This window comes from Mus pahari, chromosome 1 (assembly GCF_900095145.1).
Source record: "Mus pahari chromosome 1, PAHARI_EIJ_v1.1, whole genome shotgun sequence".
NCBI lineage: Eukaryota > Metazoa > Chordata > Mammalia > Rodentia > Muridae > Mus > Mus pahari.
Genome location: NC_034590.1, coordinates 9,001,338 through 9,024,046, shown reverse-complemented (window position 1 = coordinate 9,024,046; position 22,709 = coordinate 9,001,338).

Genomic DNA, 22,709 nt, shown 5'->3' with positions numbered 1-22,709 from the left:
CAGATGTAGCTTCAACTATATGCAGGCAAGAGCGCTACATCAAAGCTATTTGCAAAGTGACATACCTGGTTATTAAAAAGTACATTTTTATTATAGTCCCTGGAATTTGCATTCGTTCACAAGCCAAATGTATGTTTTCTTTCTTTCTTTTTTAAATGCAGCCATGGACTGTCAGGATAACAGACCATTCCTGACATCTGCAAAGAAATCACACCTAAATATTTTCCCAGCCAGTTTAATAATTCTGAGTGTATCCGTCGCTGCAAGTAGCCCCAGTCGTTTCTATGAGTTAATATTAGCTCATCTCTTCTGCTGGAGGCTGTGAAGAAGAAAAAAGACCCGGACACTGTGAGTTTATCTGGTCCTGACTACGATTCTGCTCCTTATTCCACTGAAACAAATAGGAAAGGAGAACTTGCCGACTTTTGGCAGACTACAAAGGTTAACTCTATTCTCCTTGAGGAAGCGGATGCTAAGTGCTGTCTGTCCATACATTTTAAAGATTTAGAGGCACCTGTTAGCACTCTTGGGTGAGCGAAAGCAGGAACGTCAGTCTGAGGTGTGTGTGCGGAGGATCTATCTTGGTTCCTTCTATCTCTGCTACTGTTGAATCCTAATATTAATCAGTGTAGGAAGCAAGGTTATTTTTCAATGAGACTGAAAAGAAAAATCAAAGCTTTCCTTGATGTCATCTTTCCTGGGTCCTTTAACGCAAAGTGGCAGGGCATGATGGAGCAGTGATTACTTTGTTTTACCGGCAGGAACAAAAAGACACCTTCCCAGGGGCAGCCAGAAATACAAATACGCACCCCTCCTGATACCAGCACAACTCCTGACCCCACCCTAGGATTCCCAAAGGCCGTCAGAAGCTAAGGGAAAGTAAACCCAGATGGACTCGAAAGGAACCAGAAGATTCAACTGCGAAGTTGAGAGCCCCCTTCGCCCATTTCTCCCGACCCCCGAATTGTTCTGGACTGCACAGGCGGACAGGGGAAGAAGGGCTGAGAAAGTTGGAGGTCTGACAACCTCGGAAGCAATCAAGAGTGTGTCCCTGCCCCCCGGGGACCCGTGGCAGCCGCTCCCATCGCATCTTTTCAACTTTCTATAACTCATCTACATGAATTTACTTTTTTGCCTTAAGAGGTTTGTTGTAATGCGTGTTAAAACACACAGAGCGATTTCATCTCCATAGCATCACTAAAGAAATATTATATTAGTATAAAGTTGCGGGGGGGGGGGAGGGATTGGAGGAAAAAGAAAGAAAAAGTCAGCTCTGCAGCGAGGCTGGCGGCAAAGCGCTGCTCAAAAGCGCCACCCAAAGGCGAGAGAATGTAAATGCAAGCCAGGAACCACGGTTGGCTTGCTTGCATTTTTTCTTTTTTCTCTTCTTTCTTTTTTTTTTCTCTTTTTCAATTTCAGAATGTTAAAAAAAAAAAAAATGACAGCGCCACGCAACTTGACGGAGGCTTTTGATTGAATTGACTGATTGCTCCAGCTGCACCTGCGGAAAATTGATGACAATGCTGTCTAAACCATTCATTAAGGTTTGGAACTTCGCACAGATGAATGCGGGATTCATATATTTGCTAGACGTGTGTTGGGAATAATATGACGAAGCACTGTTTCCAAATGAACATTTCTTTGACCTAATTTTATCGAAATCATGCAACGGAATGAAAGCATGTTCATGCCTGAACTCTGTCAAACAGCTGCAAATGGGCTTCTTCTCTTCTCTCTCCTCTCTCTCTCTCTCTCTCTCTCTCTCTCTCTCTCTCTCTCTCTCTCTCTCTCTCTTCTCAAAACATTTAAGTGGAATCTTTTCTTTGAAATATCTCTACTGCTCTGCCTTGAATTATTTGTTATGAAAATGCTTTTATTCTATTTTATTTTAGTCATTCAACGTGTTATTCCCCACCAAATGAAGGGAAATTATTTGAGGTTTCTTTTCCAAGCTCCAAATTTGCTAAATTGTGTACAAGTAGAAAATAGATTTTTTTTTAAGAAAAAGAAAACTAATAATACCACCCTCCTCTTAGACACCTCGGGAGGAATCATTTCGCACCAACTGGCCGTGCCTTCCCTTCGTGGAGAATTAGACTGCCTGCAGGCTTGGAAGGGAAATGAAATCCTTTTAAAATATTGACTGTTCTGGTCCAAACGGTGTGAATGGTATCTATACACCTCTTATGTAAGAGCCCTGACTCACTCTTGATTTTAATGTATCAAAGCACAATCAATATTGAATGAAGCTTTCGCTGCATGTCCAGAATAAAGGGGGGTAAGGATGGCTGTAGAGAAAGGTGGCTGAGACGGAGAGAAAATGCGGCTTTTATACCTGGCTTGGCTTGCTACAACTGAGAAGATGCTGTGTTTGAGTCTATCTTCCAAGCAGCTAGCCTGCTGGAGGTGTGAATTGTTAGGGAGGAGAAAAAGAAAAAAAAAAAAACCTTATCCTTAAAAACCAAAAATGCTGTACAAATAGATGTTACTTCTCCAACAAGGGCTCTATGCCTAGAACTTGCCTCCCCCCCACCAAAAGAAAAAAAAAAAAAACCTCAAAATGAATATTTATTAACTTAAGAACCTGGCGCAGGTCTGTCCACAGATCCCGATCTGCCAAAGCGCTTCTAGCTCTCTTCCCTGGCATTTAAGAAAAAGAAATCTATTTTTATCCATCCTCTTGCGTTTAGGTTTTCTACCAGGAAGGTAATTTCTGATGAGGCATCTTGGATTTTTCTCCCCCCCCCCTTGTTTTATTCCTAAAGAAACTCTGCCAGTTCTTAAGGCAATCGCATTCACCCCAAACCTGGATGGAGAGAAACTGCAGGTGTGTGCACAAGAGAAACAAAGCTGGCGTTCGCCGGGCCCCTCTTGCTGCCCTCCCGGTTATGTGCGGCAGGAAGATACGCTCCAGACAGATCCGAACAAGGCTCTTTAAGGACATTGCGGCCAGCCGTACAGACAGAAGATGACCAAGTAAATACAAGAATCCTTCCGGGCAGAACAATCTGGGGCCCGCTTTTCATTGTCATGCTTTGTTTGCTAGTGAGGAAAAATGGGAAACCCAGTGTTTGGAGCTCAGAGCAGTAAGCACTCTAGCATTTCTGAAAATGTCCTAACTCTCTGGCATGTACTGAAAAAAAAAAAAAAAAAACCCTCAAGCCCCCACTAAGCCCTAGCATTTTAGGATGCAACATTTGCTTTAAAATCGGGGCCATGCGTTAGGAACCGGGCCCCAGTTTGAGCTGTGGTCATTGTTATTGTCTGTAATACTGTGCATAGGACCCGGGAATTTGGGAGTGCTGTAAGCAAGCGCTATCCCTGGCCTAGTCCGCAGCCCTAAAGCAAGTCCCTGGTTTGTTTTAGAAGGCTCGTAAAAGCACTGATGTCAAATAACCTCTGATAGAGTAACAAGTAGCCACTCCCTTAGAGATGCCAGAACTTTGTCAGAGTATCTGGTTAAGTCAGTGGGAGGGGGGTGGGGGAGGCAGTTGGGGTAAGATGTAAATACAAATACATTTCTGTTAGTACGGGACAAGAAAATCCAGGAGCCCTAGATGACACTGGCTGCAGAGTAACTTGTAGCTTAAGTATCAGACCTGGAGGTGTTGGGGAACAAGTGTTTGTACTGGAAGCAGAAGACAAAGTAGAGAGAGCGTAGACCTGAGCTTCCAAATGGCATGCTTGTGCCTGGTCCCTGCTTTAGTCTCATTTCCTAGATGCTCTGATGGGGTTCAGGGGAACACAGGGAGGGTATCCCACCTCCAACTGGCCTACGATGTGCACACCAGCCTCGCCTGTGTAATTATCTAAAGCCATCGTCCTTAGCAGAGAGAGAGAGAGAGAGAGAGAGAGAGAGAGAGAGAGAGAGAGAGAGAGAGAGACCCTCCACCTTTGGTCTTGACAGTAAGAGGGACTTCGTCCGCTAAGAATCACATCACTCCATCCTGCACAGCTGTCATTTCCTCTGCTGGATTCTGAGTTCTCAGCTCTGTACCTGGGGTACCTTTAAAGCCCCCAGGCTTGCCACCCATAGCTTCTCGTTCAGAGAATCTTTTCATTCCCTGGTCCTGTTCATCCCCTAGTGGGCATCAAAGCTGACCTCCTCCAGACCTTCTCCTTCTGTGGGCTGAATGAAGACGCTTTCGTGGATTCTGCTCTAAGACAGCCTTTGTCCCCACCAAGGCTCTCAATGCCCAATTAGTATTTATTTCCCCTTAAGCACAATGAACAGAGACTGGGACTCTGTAATATGGATTCCAGCAACACCCAGGACAGCTTGGATTAGACGCTCTTCCGAAGTCACTAACATGCCACCAAACGCTTGCCAGCTGTGGGCTTCACAACAGACCCTTCAAGTCCAGGGCACCATACGATTCAGCCCCAGCCAAAAACCCAAGTTCAGGTACCTTGTGCTCAGGTAAGGCTGCCTCGTGGTGGGTGTAGAAAGAGTAAAGTATATGCATCCCATCTCAAGTTCACCATGCACAGACAGTACAGAGCTGACTCAGCCACGGAGGAGGATATGGCTGAGAAGTGGCAAGGTCAAGGCTTGGATCTGGGCTTCCCGGATCTGCTACATCTCCTCCTCCTCCAACTCCAGCTGTTTCTCAAGCTACCCAGTAGATATGGTACATTTTGACAGCTATGATGCTTACAGCCCCTAACCCCTACCCCCCACACCCCACATGTGTGAGAAAGACAAGACCACTTTGCCTTGAATATATCAGAGCATTTAACCTGTACCAGTGACTGGGTATAGACCAGAAGTACAAAGGGGAAAGTTATACTACCCCAGAGAAGGGAGAGACAGCAAACAGGACCTTTGAGCTGAATGCCAGTGTTGGGATAGCCTTGCAAGAACCAGCTATTCCTTTACACTTTAACAGTCTTTCTTGACCGAGGGCCTACCATTTTCTATTCAAATGCACACACAAATAATAGACATACTCACAAATACAGGCACACACCTCTACCACTATTGGGAGAAAAAAATGGAAGAGAAAAATAAAGCATGGGCTGGCGGTGGGGTGCTCACCTAGCACACAGACAGCCGTAGCTTCCCTCCTCAGCACCACTTAGACCCGTGTGGTGCTACACACCTGCCATCCCTGCACTCGGGAGGTGAAGGCTGAAGGATCAGAAGTTCAAGGTCATTGGCTGCTCGGCTATCTTCAAGCACCTAGGAATGTGTGCTTCTAGCTGAGGTAGGTCTGTGGATTGAACGCTCCATGGCAGTTGCCATTTTGCTGTGGACTGAGGAGGGATTGTACAATAGTAACCCCCCCCACACACACACACACATGAACCACTGAGATCAGAGTTTCCTGTGCTTGGGGGTCCTTCCAGAAGGCTGGGATGATACTGTTCTTGGGAGTCTAGCAACCTCCTAGCTAGAAGAGCAAAGCCCCATGGGAAATACCAAAGCACCCACACACACACTTCCAAGCCACCTGACTAACACTCCATGCCTCAGTCATAACGTGTAACTAACTCCAGATCCTGTGGTCGTGACAGGTGTCTCAGCTGGCCAAGGCCACTACCTAACACCTCCAGGAAATGGAGCAAACACCAGTGTTCTGTCGACCCCAACCGTGCAGGAGGTGTGTAGTCAGGTTTCTCCCGGGGCTGGGCTCATCTTGGGAGATGCAAGGGTTGCTCTGTGCCTATCCACAAAGGGTTCTTCTGCCTGTGCTGAGAGCCCAGGGTTCTCAGTACCTGCAGTCACCTGAGCCAGAAATTCAGATAACAACAAGAACACTCCAAATATTAAACACTGGGGACAACCTTACACTATGTGAAAGAAATCTGAGAACTAAATGAATCACATATCATATATAAGAAGAGTACTATAGAACTGGAAACGTAGCTCTATGGCAGAGCACTGACCTAGAATATACAAGGCCTGAGTCCCATCCCCATATATAAACACGAAGAACATACATGTATACATTTAAGTGCCTATGCTAACATATTTTTTTTGGTATGGGTAAATTGTCCCCCTCAGACACCCACTTTGATTCTCATATAAGCCTTTTACCGCATAAAAACATTTTTTTTTAATTTCTCCTTTATTTTAAGGTAGGTGGCACCTCACTAAACAAACAGAAGTGTCAAGACAAAAAAAGGTCAGTGGGGTCCCACTCAGGCAGGGTGTGGTTGGGTGGCTTTTTGAGTGATGCCTGTCCATGAGCCAAGGACCTGTTCTAGGGACCTGTGTTCTTGACCAGCACCATGGCTTTCCCGGTTAGAAGTAGCCCTCGGAGCTGGTGACTGGGGCCTTGCTTCTAGGCAGAGTCCCCAGGTATCAGTGTGTTCCCCAGGGAAGGTGGACCGGCCCAGCTCTATGACTTCCCACAAGCTCTTGGGACACGGGGTTTACGAGGGGTTCCCTGCGATGGAGCAATTGTGCTTGCTCATGGTTACTGGGGGAGGAGGAGGAGGTTAGCCTGAAGCCGCAGCGTGTGGCTCTCTGGGCCTCTGACTGTGGTTTCTGTCATTGTCTGCTTTTGCCAGACTGGCCTTTCCTCAGACCCACTTACATAGACACATGTGTACTACAGTGTATATCATCCCTTTCATATATAATATACTTGCATTAATATGTGAATATTGACCAGCTAGAAATAAATATGCAATTTATACATATATATAATTTCAGAATATTTGCATGCATTGTCCTTTGGTAGTATATGATTGTATTTATATATATATCATATTTAATAAATACAAATAAATTGAAATGTTTGTCTAACTCCAAATGTATTCGTTAATGTATACTACATTCATATACAATGTAGTATACATCAGATACAATTATGAATATATTTAAATATATGTGCTTAAATATATATTGTTCTTTGCTATTATGTACTTATTTATATTTGTATGTGGATATTAAATAGATACAAATATAGATATATTTAAATTTGTATAATTATCATGCATTTTTTTATATCACATACTCATTTGCCTAGACACATTAAACAGATATAAGTATATTTAAGTACTGTTGTACTTTTATATATTACATGAATAAACTTAGAAATATTGACATATAGATATATATTAATATATAAAGAAATATTAAATGTATTATTAATATAAACAATAAATAAATATACATATTTAAATACACCCAAACATATTTAAATACATATATTTAAATATGGGCATTTTTCTTTTATATATTATGCAGTCATATTTATAGATAGCTATTAAAGATATATAAATATGCATAAATATGTTTACTTAAGTATGTATATTGTTCTTTTTATGTTATAAACTCACTTATAGAGAGATTATACAGTTATAAATATATTTAAGTATGTATGCTATCCTTTTTGTATATTTTATATTTGTGTGGTTTTGTTCCTGGATATTAAATATATACATATATAAATATTATAATTAAATATATTTAAGTATATATTGTTTTATATATTACACATTTATTTATGTTCAATAGAGATAGATATTAAATAAATATAAATATGTTAAATACATATTGAAATGTGCTTATGTGCATACGTTAGTCTTTTTTATATTGTATATTTGTATATATCTGTACATAAATATTAACTAGGTATAAATAGGCTTGAGTGCATGTATTTATATTTCGTACAGTATATATATATATATTTTTTTTTTTGGTTCTTTTCTATTTCCTCCTGACATCTGCAGGCTGAGCTAGATGCAACAGTTAAAATATCACATTTCTCCAAATGGCCTTTCATCTATTGAAATGAGATCGCTGAGGCTCAGCGGGAATCGATTTGCCCTGGAGCCCCCCATTCAGTGCCCTCTAGTTTCAATAAGGAAAGCCGGGGGCTGCAGACACCCCCCTCAGGGGGCCTCTGGGAAAACCCTACACAAAAGCAGGGACCCACACAGCACCAAGTCTTTCCCTTCTCAGTCTACCTCTGTTTGTGTGCACATTCACCAGGGCACGCAGCTTGTGTCTGCAGGCCCTGCTTAAGGATGCAGAAGTCCACCCCGTGTCATTAAAACAAATGAGTAGACCCCTCTGGTCATCGAGGTGAACACGTTTTGTCGGGGTTTTCTTTTTCAACTTGTCATTGCTATATATAAGTGTAACGTATAAGCAATAACCGTAGAAAGATACTGTACCCTTGTGTGTGGATAATTAAAATAGGAACATCTCCGGACTAAATTAAAATGTGTAAAAACCAAATCCTTATAGCAGCCATGAAATTACAGACACTACAAGTGAATCACCAGCCCGGGGACCAGGCGTTTCTCTCATTACTTCATGAACCTCTTCCATGATCACAGTTTTCCATTTTCACAAATCCGCGAGGTCCCTTTTATGTCGCCAAATATTTCAGCTCACTTCTACTGCCCTCCTTGTTCAGGAGCTGGTTGGTAACAGTATGCAGTCTCCAGTCACCAAGAGAAACAACCATTTTGGTGCTTTTCGATAGCACTGACCACTAGAAATTATGGTGTAAAAAACAGAATGGGATATAGATATAGATATGGATATGGATATAGATATAGAAACATATATGGGAAAATATATAAATTCCTGTGTGAGGCAGTATTTTCTATATGTGACAGGAAAGCTGCACCCGTGAAATGTCAACAATATGGTCAGCTAAACAAAACCTGCACAATGACAGCAATACCCACTGACAGACCAACATGGATGGGGAAGATCCTAACAGGCCTACCCCTAGATAAAGAATCATAGGCAATTAATGGCTGCCATGAGACAAATGGTCTTCTCTAGAGAAGAGTTCATAGGCCATCCTAGGCAGTCAGTCCTAAACACACATCCAGATGAGCAACATTGGATGAACTCAGTGCATACCTGCATGCATGCATGCACGCACACACGTATGTGCATACAAACACACACAGAGAGAGAGAGAGAGAGAGAGAGAGAGAGAGAGTAATTAAAGAATCAGAGACCATAAACTCATATGTAAAATTCTCAAAAAATAAATTTAAAAAAAGCAAAAAATGTATTTTTTCCACTTTCAAAAAGTCTCAACCCGCAGGTTATAAACTGTGAATTCAGGAGGCCCGAATACCTGAGGACCCACTCCCAGAATTCTGCCATCACCCGTGACCCGCACAATCTGTGTGACCCCCTCAGAGGACAGCTCCGACATGCCCGTCTCTCCTCTGTACTCTGAACGTAAGAGGTGTTATTACCCATAACTTTTTATTTAAAGGAATTGTGCAGCTGGGAAAATGAATGAATTTAATTATCAATGCAGTGTGAAAAAAATCATTAGAGCAGGGGCCTGGAACGCCACATATTAAAAATAAACAAAGGCTATTAAAAAATCAGTTCCCAAAAAGGGTGTCAGTTTTTCTTCAATTCTTAAAATGTAAATACCAAAAAGAAAGCCGTATGTAAACACCCACAGTTACAGAGGGAATTACTCTTAAAGAAAATGTTAAATGATTCGCTGGATCATTTAACTTTAAATCTATACTTTATGTGGCAGTATGGGAAGGTCATTTGATCGCCATGCATCGAAAAATGAGGATTCTATAATGTGGTCTCAAAGTTTCACCTTCAGAAGACAAAATTTTCATTATAAAAATTTTATGTAATGGGGAGCATGTAGAATTCCTTCCCCGATTGTTCGAGACGACGACGGCGGCGGCAGCGTCCATGATCTAAGAGGCAGCTTTGTCGATGACTTTCAGAACAGAGTGGGAATCTGTTTGGGGGGAGGGGACTGAAAATGGGAATCATAAACGCTGTATGACTAGTCCTGAGACTGTTTAATTAAAGCTCAAAACCGGCTGGAAGACTAGAGGCACATGGTGAGCCAAGGTGGCTTTGCCAGCCCTTCTTGGGCCAGGGGAGATGACACAAGCCTATGGTTCCAGCACTTGGAATGGTAAAGCAGGAGGATGCTAAACTTGAGAGGAGACCTGGGCTATGCAGAAGGCTGATTGTAAATGAATAAATAAATAGGAAGGAACAAAGGAAATAAATAGGGGGCTCTGGGTTGGGATCGGAGGTGAGATGCATGTTTTCTGGGCTACGTGGGAATGTTGTACTCATTATCTGAGGTTTAGAAACTTCTGGTTGAGACGAAATCAGACTGGTAGCTGGGGCCACTTGCAAGCTCCAGTGTGGAGTTATCCAGGAGAGATGGAAAGGGCTAGCCTGTCTACACCAAGAGAAGCCACAGGTAGCAGGGCAGTGTGGCTCAGTAAGGGTCCATCTCTGCAAAAATCAGGAATAGGAGGTAACTCCTGAAGGAACCAGCTCTTGGAAGATGGAGTCCATCATTCTAGGATGGGAGGAGCAGAGTGTATTCTTCCCCTAACTGCTTAAGGAAGCTTTCTTTGTCAGTGGCCCCAAGGGTGGGGATACTGAAGTGACGCAAGCCCATTAGTGAGCACTCCAAGATGCTCACTGTCCCACTCAAAGACTTCTTTCTGAAGAGTGAATAGTCTTATCCACAGCCAGAGATGGGGGGCTATATTCCACCCCTAGCCCACCCTGACCCTTGTAACCCAGAGCTCTGGGCAGTTAGAAAGCTGATGTGTAGTCTAAGCCCCATGTCAGAAAATGGTCCCCAGCCAGTGTCACACAGCTGTGCTTGCTTTAGCCAAAAGCTTTGGCTTATATTTCATTCACATCTCTTCTTGCCTTGGCATCCCTCTGGTAGTGAAGGTTCCAAGAGAGAATCATGGGACTTAGCTGGTCCTCCCGGCCTCCTTGCGCTTGGGTTCCTTCATGGACCAGTCTCCAGTGGGTAACATCAGAGTCACGGTGGGCACCTGCTGATGCTTTCTCTGAGCCTCAGTCTCCCCATCTGTGGATATTTGGAAGGCACATCTGACAGGGGCCAGGGCCGGCTCCCACAGATATGTTATCCTAGCCCTTTGAATATAAGAGCAATGGGCTTTCTTCCCTGGAGTGGGGATAAACACCCTGCTGCTTGCCACTTTAAGAAGACTATGGACCTCTCCCAAGTCCAGAACTCTTTCCCCAAGCTGAAAGGCTTCCAGAAGAAGACAGCACTACCGGAGTTTAAAGAAAGTCTGTTCCCACAATGCCCACCTCCCAGCATGACCTTCATTCCACATCCTGGTGACCCTCTGCTTCCACTCCTTAATAATAAGCAGCTCCCCCGTTATTCCCCTGGGGAGGCCCCATGGGTCCTGCTGCTCTCAAGGTCATGTCCCAGCGCTCGCAGGGAATGAAGAAGGTGGAACCCAGAGAGGGCTAAGAGAAGCTAAGATCCCAATGGCATCAGTCGATGCCCCAGTTGAAAGGTGAGCGGGTGTGAAGTGATAGGTAGAAAAGGGACACCTGCCCCCTCAGGCAGAATAAGTAGGTCTAAGCTATTGTTTCAAAATATGCATTCCCTGTCTTTAAAAACGCGTGTGTGTGTGTGTGTGTGTGTGTGTGTGTGTGTGTGTGTGTAGGAAGAGTCGGGATGGGGGGTTGCTCTAGCTAGATAAATTCAGAGTGATCTGAATAGATTACCACAGTTAAGTTTAGTGCATAAAGAATCCAGGATGGTTCTGCTGTGCATTTCAATGAAGCCCATTTCAGTAAGGACTCTGGTTGGGTTGTCGCAGCTCCATCAGAGCGATGGCTGCCCTAATAAGTAGGAAGGAGGTATCCATGGCTCCCTGCCCAGGAATTGTCCTCGTGGGATTAGGCTCAGCCTCTGAGGGGAGGCAAGGCCAACTCAAGAAGAGAGAAGCCCAGCACCTGGGATGTGAGGTTGAAGGCCTGAAGGGAAAGGTAAATGGGCTATGTAGGTCACCGCCAGGCTTGAGCCGGCCAAGGTGCCCCTCTTGGTGCAGCCAAGGCCTGTCCTCCGCATCCACCAGGTTTTCCCAAGAGAATCCAGGGTGAACACGGGACCTGAGCAGCCAGCTAGCAGCCTCTGACCTGCTTCTCCCAACTCTCTCCCACTCTTCTTTAGATGTTGCACTTGGCCAGGAACGACAACAATAACGAACAGCAATACCAATAGTGGGACTCCGGGGGTCTGGTCGTGCCCTTCCCGAGTCCTTTAGAGGAAGGACTTCAAGGAGAGAAGGGAGGAGTCAGAAAAGAGAGGAAGGGAGAGGGAGAGAAAGGCCAAGGAGTGGAGAAGAGATACAAATAAAACCCTGGCTGGTGCCACCAGAATGGAGAGGCGAGGCATAGCTCTTTTGCAGCATTCCTTGGGCCCCAATGGTTGTATTTGCAAGAACTGGGAGGGAAAAGACAGACACCCACTAGCCCTCTGACTGTGTCCAAGAATCAGCTCCAGGGCCAGCACCCAGGTTGGGAGGACAAGGAGACAAAGGCATATCGGTAACCCACTCCGGCCATGGTTCTAAAGAATCTGAGTCTGACTCAATACACAGCTATTTGACACTCAAGAGGCCTGAAGCACGGGGGGAACTATAGAGTCCCCAGCCAGTGCCAAGAGCAAAGGTCTCCGCTGTCACCAGGCAGGGGAGCCCAGAGCTCCTCCCAGGTGAGCAGAGGAGGTGCTGTAGTCTGGCCAAGGAGATAGGGAACCTAGCCAGGCTCTTCCGTAAAGGGCATTGTGGAGACCTGGGACCAGTCTCACCAAGAAAATAGAAACAGCTAAAACTCCTAGAATCAGCCTCCGACTCTGCTCTCTGGATGGAGTTTGCTCCTGGACTTCTGTGAATAGTTAGCTGAAAAGCTGTCAGAGTGGACATCTGTTGTTTTTGCCTGCCCAGCCGCTTCACTCCTTTCGCTGGAAATAGCATCCTGATTCTCCTTCAAGAACCGCCCCTCCCCCCAACGCAGCATCCATTTGGTCTCTAGGAGGAGCCGAACCCACCCACCCCCAGCTCCAAGGATAGGCAAGTGACCCGGTCCAGGACAACAACTAGGACATCACATCCCACACACTGGCTCAGGGGGTGGGTTTCAGGACCTAAATCAAGAACAGCCTCACTCACTCAATCACAGGTCTTTGTATAAAAAGAGAAATCTGTTTTCCCTCCTTGTGCTCCCGAGAGGAAACATGAAAGTCTGGAGCTGCTGGCAGCCATCTTGCCATCACAATGAATGTGACCATGCTGCCTGATAGAGGAGGCAGGGCCCAGGAGGTAGAAGCCGAATCCTTCTTGACAGCATCCTGACCCCTAGATCCAGCCCTTCCTGAAGCTCTACTCAGCAAGAGTCTCAGTTTCGGGAAACCGATGTCACCTGGTTTGGCAAGCCCATCTGATCTGGCCTTCCACGTAAAAACCTTTGACTAAGTTGGTGTGCTTGCACGCCGATGGACTGACAGACAGATGGGTCCATTTGTGCTGGTGCACTAAATGCATGAAGAATACACTTATTTTCTTCTCATAGTGCTGGGGCCTGTGAGAAAAAGAAGCCCAAGATTAAAATGTCAGGAGGGTCTGAGTGGCAGGAGCTGCTAGCTCTCTGCTTCTAAAGGGCTCCTGGTTGCTGTGCCTTCAGGGACAAAAGGGCAGCATCTCCACGTGGTGAGAGGCAGAGGAGCAGGCGAGCCAATTATCATTAAGCCTGGGTCATAAAAAGCCTTTGTTCATTTATACGGGATGTGCTTGTGGCTTAATCTCCCCCTTAAAGGTCTGAGGATCATCTCATTGGCTATCATACTTTAACACCTGAATTTAGGAATGAACCCACTCAAGCCAGTGAGACCTCTGATGTCCCAGGACTGATGTGCGCCCCCAGGAACCACGCAGATCCCTAGAGTCTCTAAGTGGATGGGTATGTATGCTTGCTCCGTTGCATTCTGGGATGGGTATGTATGCTTGCTCCGTTGCATTCTGGGATAGGTGCTTTGATGGAAGCTTCTTTCCTAGGAGGCTGTCGAGTCTCCGTGGCCTACAACTTACTCATCAGGAACTGGAATGTCTTCTTCTTCTTCTTCTTCTTCTTCTTCTTCTTCTTCTTCTTCTTCTTCTTCTTCTTCTTCTTCTTCTTCTTCTTCTTCTTCTCTTTTCTTTTCCTTTCTTTCTTTCTTTCTTTCTTTCTTTCTTCCTTCCTTCCTTCCTTCCTTCCTCTGCTACCTTGGTTATTGATTAATTCCAGACCCATCAAATACACAATCAGGACACTCATATATCCATCTGTAGATAGTAAAGAACAGTTAGCTGAAGCCCCTGGAATGTATGCCTGCCATGTAGGCAGTGGTAGCAAGCATCACAAATACACACTCCTGCAGAAAAATACTACTTAGTTGGTAATTCAAGCAGGGGGCAGGTGGTGGCCAATACTTGTCTTTGAAATCGTGTGTGTGTGTGTGTGTGTGTGTGTGTGTGTGTGTGTGTGTGTGTGTCAAATGCACAAGGTCACCACCTCTTCCCGAGAGCCCAGTCTACTGTCTCTGGCCAGCCAGGTGCAGCCAGTTGGAGACTGCACAGCCCAGCTCCCTGGGCTCTGATGTCCCATCAGGCTATGACCTTGTTTAGTACCCTGCTTCTGCAGAAGGGCAGGCAGCATGCGGCTGTGCCTGCAGTCTCTGCCCCGTGACAGCATCACATTAGGGCATAGGGCTGGACCACTCAGCACCAACAGCTGTAAGATGCCTGGAAGGGAAGAACTTCCAGTCTGTCCTGCAGTGGTCCAGAGAAGTCATGGACCAACTCCATTATGACTTCAAGGGGGGTTAGGAAATGGTTCGGCTGCTAAAGTGTTTGTTGTGCAAGTGTGAAGACCAAGTTGTACACTCGTGAGTCTCACATTTAGCTCTCTCTAGGCATGGATGTTGTGGTGGCTCATGCACTAAAGGGTGGTCCCTCAGCTCTAGTGTGAGAGGTTCTGCCAACCTTTGGACGGTGGGATCTGACTGGAAGAAGTAAGTCACTAGGAGTGGGTCTTTAGGGATATATTATTCCCTAAATATCTATTATTTTATTAATAATATATTATATTAATATATTATTCCCTGAAATGACTACGCACCTAGCAAACCAAGCAGTCCCAAAACACCACTCATGGTGGACAATGGCCCTGTGCTAGAGCCTGCCCACCCAAAAGCCAGAATCTTAGCCTCCAAGGGAAGCTTGGAAACTTTCCTACCTTACTTATAACACTGACCTAATCTTTGCATGGAGACTGCTATTTACATTAAAATTGGTCACATAATGAAAAAAAAAAAAAACATAGTTCATTAATATGCTAAGAAGTGCTAATTTGAACATTGCCGAAAAGCAATTGCGAATTCCATCTTGCAACCCGCAAATTTGATGCAGTGCAAATGAGGGCTGATGGCCCTGTCTGTAGACACTCAGATTCATATGCTCTCCAGCTCCCCTCCTCAGAGGCAGAGGTGGGCTTCAAGATGCCTGTGGCTGACTGCTCCCTTCTGAGAAGACACTGTAAGAGTCTGGAGTGACCTGGACGCAGGCTCTGTGTGCTAAGAAGGTAAGGGCTATGAGGACCAGTGCACACAGGGATGCTGAAAGGCTGGGGATGGCCCCAAATGTTCTATAAGGTGTAACTAGACCAGAACGACTCCTACACCCAAGCCCGCTCGCCCCAGCCATCCCTCTCAACCTCACTTCTGATGGCCACCCCAGCAACTGAATGGGGCAGCCTGGGACGGCCTCTCAGCAAGGGAAGCCCATGGCAGTCAAGGACAGAGGTTGGCCATGACCCTCTCAGGGGTGCACTGGAGGCAGCTCAGTGGGTGCGAGTTAAAGACCATGGACCAACCTTGCCTAGCTGAGCTGATCCATCCATTTTCTTACCTGCACAAGAGCTGGAGAGTGCAGGATGCTCATGACAGGAAAACAGGATGGAGGCAGATTGCCCTTGAAAGTCCCTTAGGATAGCATGGCATGAGAGGCCAAGCTTCCTTCTCTGGGAAGATGACACACTGGCCCCCATTATAGGGCCAGGGGGGCATCCCCTTAGAGCATTCAGAGACCAGGCCTGGCTTCCAGTCTCACTCGCACACAACACAGAAAGGTAGTCCTAAGATGCATCCTGGTTCCACGCTAGCTCTCCAAAGCAGCTTTTTAGCTTGGCCCATTGCTACTTTAAAACAACCAAAGAAGAGAGGCCATGTAGGCCATCCATACACCTGAATACACCCTCACCTCGCCCCAGGCCTCCCAGACTCCAAGGGGAGCTGTTTACACCCTTCTGGGTCCAGCTTCCACACACCTGATGGGTTCTGTTCCTTCTTTCTAACCCCTTGGGTTTCTTCTCCCATCTTCTGGCAAAGAGAATTTCAACTCTAACCTCAGCAGCATCTCCACGGTGCTTGTCACACCTGAAGTCACCTCTGTTTTGCAAATCCATGTAGAATAGAGGCGTCCTCTGGGTAAGAATTTTGTTCTTGCCCATAACACCAAGCACTAAAAAGTTTGCCTGGCATGTGATAGATTTCTTTGGTAAGTTTTTGCTGAACAGGTGAGTTGGCGGCCAACCCCTCCAGTTATAGCACATGTGGTATTTCAACTACTTCCTAACTGATTTGAAAATATTAAACTTCACTCAAGCTGTGTAACAATTGAACCTATTTCACAGGTTTAAAAAAAAAAAAAACAAAAACTAAGGCACAGAGAAGTAAAGTAACAATTGTCCTGTGTACCACGGCTAGCAGGTGATAAGGCATGCATTAGTTACTTCTTCCTTTTTTAAAGAATTGTTTATTCATTTGATTATATGTGTATGTGTGTGTGTGTATGTATGTGGAACATGTATTTGAAGGTGCTCACTGAGACCAGAGGAAAGTGTTGGATTCCCTGGATCCAGCTGTAAACCAACCAATGTGGATGCTGGGAACTGAACCTGAGTCTTCTGCAAGATCCGGAAGTGGTGGGGCTGGAGAGATGACTCTGTGGCTAAGAGCACTTTTGCAAAGTCTTGCACAGGACCCAAGTTCAGTTCCTGACACCCACATGGTGACTCCCAACTGTCTATAAGTCCAACCTCAGGAGCCCTTGAGCTCTCTTCCGATCTCCCTAGGCACCATTCACAAGAAGTGTGCCGTGTATACACTAAAGTGTGCGCGCACACACAGTAAAAGAAGCTTTTAAATGAGCAGCAAGTGTTCTTAGCCACTGAGCCATCTCTCCAGGACCTACAATTGCTTTTCTTGGTCACCTTCTTTGTGGCTGAGACAGGATACCTGATATAGCAACAAGCAACGTAAGGAGGGAGGCTTCACTTTGGCACTCAGTCCCGGGAGCCTGTCATATGGTGGCTCCATCTGTGACAGTGGGAACTTGTGGCTAAAGCTTCTCACATCTTGGAGGACCAGGAAACAGGGAATCAGGTACTAAAAGTGGGTGCTATCTTAAAGACCAGTTCCCAGTGAGCCCACTCCTGCTGTGTAAGACACATGTCCCAAAGGTTCTAAACCTCCCAAAATAGCACCAGTAAGCAAATGTCGAAACTCATCAGCCTATGTCAATATTTCACATTCAAACCATAACAGACTAAAAGAACTGAACACAGTCTAGGACCTCGACTCTACAGCTGATATTTGATTGAACCGGGGGTCATCACATGGAAAACTAAGTTTGAATCTCTTTTCTGAGCCCTCTTTTGTTATAGAATACTTTTTCTGAATCCTAGAGACAGGTAGGCCAGTCCCCTTCAGTTCTTCATTTAATAGTGATTTATCTAAAATGTACAACTCGGTATGGAGAGCCTCACTGACATCCACTCAAGACTCTGGGGTTGGTTCATTAATAGGGTTGGCAGCTGCCCATCAGATAACATAGCATTGTGGGCTAAGTGCTTCCAATCATCCATGCTTAGACATACACATCACAAATCAACCCTCGGCCCCCTTTCCCTAGGAGAGGACAGCAGGAAGCAACCAACACATCCTACCTCACCAATGCACTGGGGCAGCTGTATGTGGGCATCTCATGAAGGCCACACCTGACCCAGCACTGCCCAAGCATTACTCAAGGCCTTTACAACACATCAATAACCCCTGAGATCCAAATAACAGTTCAGGAAAAGAGTTCCCTATCTCCCAAGGGACACCATGGGTAAAGCCCCAGAAGTAACCCCATTTGACCCATGGACCACGTTGCATAAGAGTCTGTGATGATAATCATTGACTGTACACCTCAGAATAGTTCAAAGAACATAGGACCACTGGTGGGGGGATGGCAGAGAAATGGGGCCACCCTGGAGTCCAGCCTGTGCACAGTCCTCAACTCAGAAACTTCATTTCTCTTCCACCCCCCTAGAACGTCTCCCAGTGTCCCCTGCCCACTGACTGCTGTACTGTCCAGCTTCCTGTGGCTTTCCTCACCCTGGGTTCCCTCCCGAATATGGATTGCCCTGCAGCATCTTTGGTGATTTCTGCTTCAAAATCCAGTTCACAGTTCCCTTATGGAGAGAAAAGGTGTGGAGGAATACAGAAATACGGAAGTCACAGGTTCCTTCCCCCTCTTTCTCTCCTCTTGTTATTCTTCATTTTGGTTTGGGTTTAGGGTTTTTCTGTTGTTGTTGTGTTGTTGTTGTTGTTGTTGTTGTTGTTGTTGTTGTTGTTGTTTTGAGACAATATTCCATGTTGCCACCAAGGCTGGCCTCAAATTCACAGTAATCCTCCTGCCTCAGCCTCCTGAGTGGAAGGATTACAGGCATGGCCCCCCCCTACTCCTAGCTTCCTCCTCTGCCTCTTGTTTCCAGAAAAGAGCGGCGACCCCCCCACACACCAGCCCCCACTTCCCATGGTTGAACTCCAGCTTGAATGATCCCCCTTTCCTGTATCCAGTTTCACCATCACCACCCCAGTCAATTCCAGAAGTCCACACAAGTAGGGACACCCTTCCTGTACATCTTACTTTAACAGTTTGCCCTGCTCTGCAGAGTCAGCCTTCCTACCTGAATGATGAGAAGCCCTACCAGGGGAAGAAGTTCAGTGTCTCTGCCGAGAACCTTCTGGAGTTTATAGCAAAATAAACCTGTCCTCGAGATGAGCCACCCCCCCCCATCTTTCTTTTTTTCTTCTTACACATGAGATAAGAAGTCTCTCCAAGGTCCAGGATACTAGAGGAAACCAGAAACGGTCCATTTTCCCCAGGGTGTAGTTTATCAGACTTGTACAAAGTCAGAAGAGAAAATAAATGAACCCACTACTCTACCTTGTCACTGCCTGGAGGAAACTGTCATTTTAGAGGGATGGGCTTGTCCATTTCAACCTCACTGCAAGAAAATGGTGTCGTCGGGACATGGAGTAGCTGGAGAGGCCAGTTCATGTCAATGTAAGGAGCCTCGCTCTCCTACCTTTTCCCCTTCACTACTAAATAATGTGTTGGATTTCTGGGTTTATACATCAGTCTCATAACTTTGATGAATGTGAGTCCACAGCAGGTTGCTACTAATACCTTGCAAAGATGGCCTCAGGCCAGTGCCCTTCTGTCTTAACAGTTCCTAAGAAGCCCCGTTCATGATGGGAGAAGGCAGGCATGGGCGTACCTCTGCCCCAGTCTATAGCAGCCACGCTCAAGACTCCAAGGAGGAAAGGTTTCTGGGAGGTGTCAGCAGCAGGCCGGAGACTAGAGAATAACTTGTTCCCTTTATCGCCACTTGCAACCTGAGTTCTCCCAGGATGGCATCTTCTCCTAAGTCAGGCAGCCAGTGTCAGCCACCAAGAATAACTGCTGGCCCGTCCTGAAGTTCCTAAGTGCTTCGGATGCCAGTTGGAGCTGATAATTAGAATTCACTGCAACTCCAAGAACACACAGCCAGTCCACGGCCCAGTCCTCCGGTGACCTCGGTGTGTGTCCAGTGATTTAAAACCTTGGTGGACAGATTAGCCACACCTGGTTCCCTCCTCAAGGAGGAGGAGAATTACAGCCATAGACATAAGACGGAGAAGTTGCAGGAGGATGTCCCAATTAAGGACCATCCTGAACAGGTAATTTGAGGGGAAGATGGGGGAGGAAAACAAAACTGTCCCTCATTTGTCCTTCCAGAAAAGCATCCTACACTCACCCCAACCTGTGATTCCTGCATCACACAAGAACAGACTGGGATGGCGTGGGAGAGCTTGTTCCTGAACCTGTCAGGCGAAAGGACAGAAGTAGCATGATTGCTAGTCTTCACTTTCATGGGTAATAAATACACTCAAAATAAAAATTCATTTGTGGGCTGGTGAGATGGCTCAGTGGGTAAGAGCACCCGATTGCTCTTCCGAAGGTCTGGAGTTCAAATCCCAGCAACCACATGGTGGCTCATAACCATCTGTAACAAGATCTGACGCCCTCTTCTGGAGTGTCTGAAGACAGCTATAGTGTACTTATAATAAATAATATAAATAAATAATAAATAATTATATAATAATAAATAATCTTTAAAAAAATAAATTAAAAAAAAAAAAAACATTTGTACCAAGCATTTACCCCCACATCGAACATACCAGGTTCCATCTGGCTTTTGCTAATTATTTACATTGTAGTCTCAGGGTGGTCAAGAGAATGCACATGCATCTTCCCATGAGATTCTGTGTCATTAATATTCTTTTAACATTTGATAGGTCCCTGTCTAAGACCCACTGCAATGGCAGTTACTGCCCATGGCCGTGGAAACAATAGGAAAATCTGCAAGGTGCATGCCTGCTTTGAATCTATCCCTTGGGGTATTTGAGAAAAACCTTCCTGTCACCAGCAACCAAAACGTTTTGGTGAGTTGAGTCATTCAGTGAGAAGACTGTGGATGTGACTGCAAACCTGAAAACTGAAGACTTGGGTTGAAGACTCAGCTCTGACATCAAGCTGCTCTGTGACTTGTCCTTTTATCCATTTGACACAAACTAGAGTCACCTCGGGAAAGAGATGTTCAGCTGAGAAGACGCCCTCATCAGAATGCCCTGGGCCAGGTAGGTTGCCCTAGGTTGTATAAGAAGGCAGGCAGGCTGCGCAAAGCATGCGGAGCAAGCCAGTTAGCAGCACTCCTCCATGGCCTCTGCTTCAGCTCCTGCCCTGAGTTCTCTTTATGATAAACTATAACCTGTAAAGCAAATAAGCCATTCGCTCCCCCGGGTTGCTTTTGGTCAGAATAGTTCATTACAGCAACAGAAAAACCAAATTAGGGTTTTAGTTTCCTTTGTCAACTGAGAGTCTTCTTACTTCAATCTCATTCCTCCTTCAAGGGTAGCAGCAGGTACCCTACTTAGGGGAGTGGCTATATGGTGCAAGAGCAGGAAATAAAAGGTATTTGGAAGGAGCTATATGAGTGAGTAAGGACTTGGCGAAGGGATGAAGTACCATAGTGGTCCCAAGAGACTCAAAAGAACAACCCACCCACCCCTGGCGGGTAGGGCAGTGCACACCTGTAATCCCAATACACAAACACAAAGAATGAGTCTGGAGACATGTGAGCCTGAGGAAAGTTTCAATGTTTATATCTGTGTCAAAGAAAACTAAGAGGAAGAGGAGAAAGAAGAAAGAGGAGAGGAAGAACAAAAAGAAACACCCCATAAAATGCCTCAGTGGCTAGGGGTGTATATGTTGTGAGTACCAATCCTCTGAATGACAGGACCCCAAAGCAGTATGTCAGCTCAGGACAGAATACTCACTGTTTCCTCTGAGGCCCTCTGGGGCTCTCCCAGTGGCCAAACCAACTGGAGCCATTCTTCCATAGCAGCCGGCTTTGTCAGCTTCCTGAGATTCGAGGAACAGCAGAGAAGGTTGGGAAATTAGCAGGATGGGATATTAGGCATCTGAGAGACAATGCAGGGCTAAACTTCTCATCCCACATCTGCAATGAACAGCATGCTCCTCCCTACATAGGTTTTCCAGTACCCCCATGACCACGTGAAGCCCCACAATCCAAGGGAAATGGGCAGCTCAGCTTTTGAGAGGATGGCCAGAGTGGCTTGACTCAAACTAGCTCCTATAGGTTCATGTTTGAACGGTTGGTCTCCAGCCAATGGAAATGTCTGGGAAGGATTACGAGGCGTAACTGGCCATTCTTGGTTGTCAACCTGACTACATCTAGAACTAAAATGGCAAAATAGGGGGCACATGTGTGAGGGATTTTGGCTTAATTTGAAGTAGAAAGATCTACTTCTTATCTGGATCTTTGAGTTAGAAAGACATACCTTTAATCCAGATATTTTGAGCTAGGAAGAGACACACCTATAATCTGGGTCTTTAATCCAGATCTCATATGGGCTACACCCTGCGCTGGAAGCCTGTGTAAGGACACAGAAAGAGGGAGCTTTTGCTCTTTGCCTGTCTGCCCTCACCTTGGTCGCGAGTCCACTCCTTCACTGGCATTAGAGCCTACGTCTTTGGGATTCCAGCGTATACCGAAGACCATCTAAGACATCTAGCCCCATAGACTGAACAGCTACTGGGTTCTTGTACTTTTGTTCACAGCCAGCCATTGGTGGATTAGTTGGACCACAGCCTTTAATTTAAGTCACTATAATAAAAACCTTTTCTATATCAAAAGATTAATTCTATAAGTTCTGTTTCCCTAGAGAACCCTGATTTTTACAGGAGGTGTAGCCTTATAGGATGAGGTGTGGTCTTGTTGGCAGAGGGATGACCTTTCTTGGAAGAGGTGTGTCACTAGGGGTAGACTTTGAGGTTTCAAAAGTCCACACCAGACCCAAACTCAAGCGATCTCTGCCTGTAACCCGTGGATCAGGTAAGAACTCTCAGCCACTGCTCCAGTGCCCTGCCTGCCTGCCTGCCTGCCTGCCTGCCTCCCTGCCTCCCTGCCTGCCTGCCTCCCTGCCTCCCTGCCTCCCTGCCTCCCTGCCTCCCTGCCT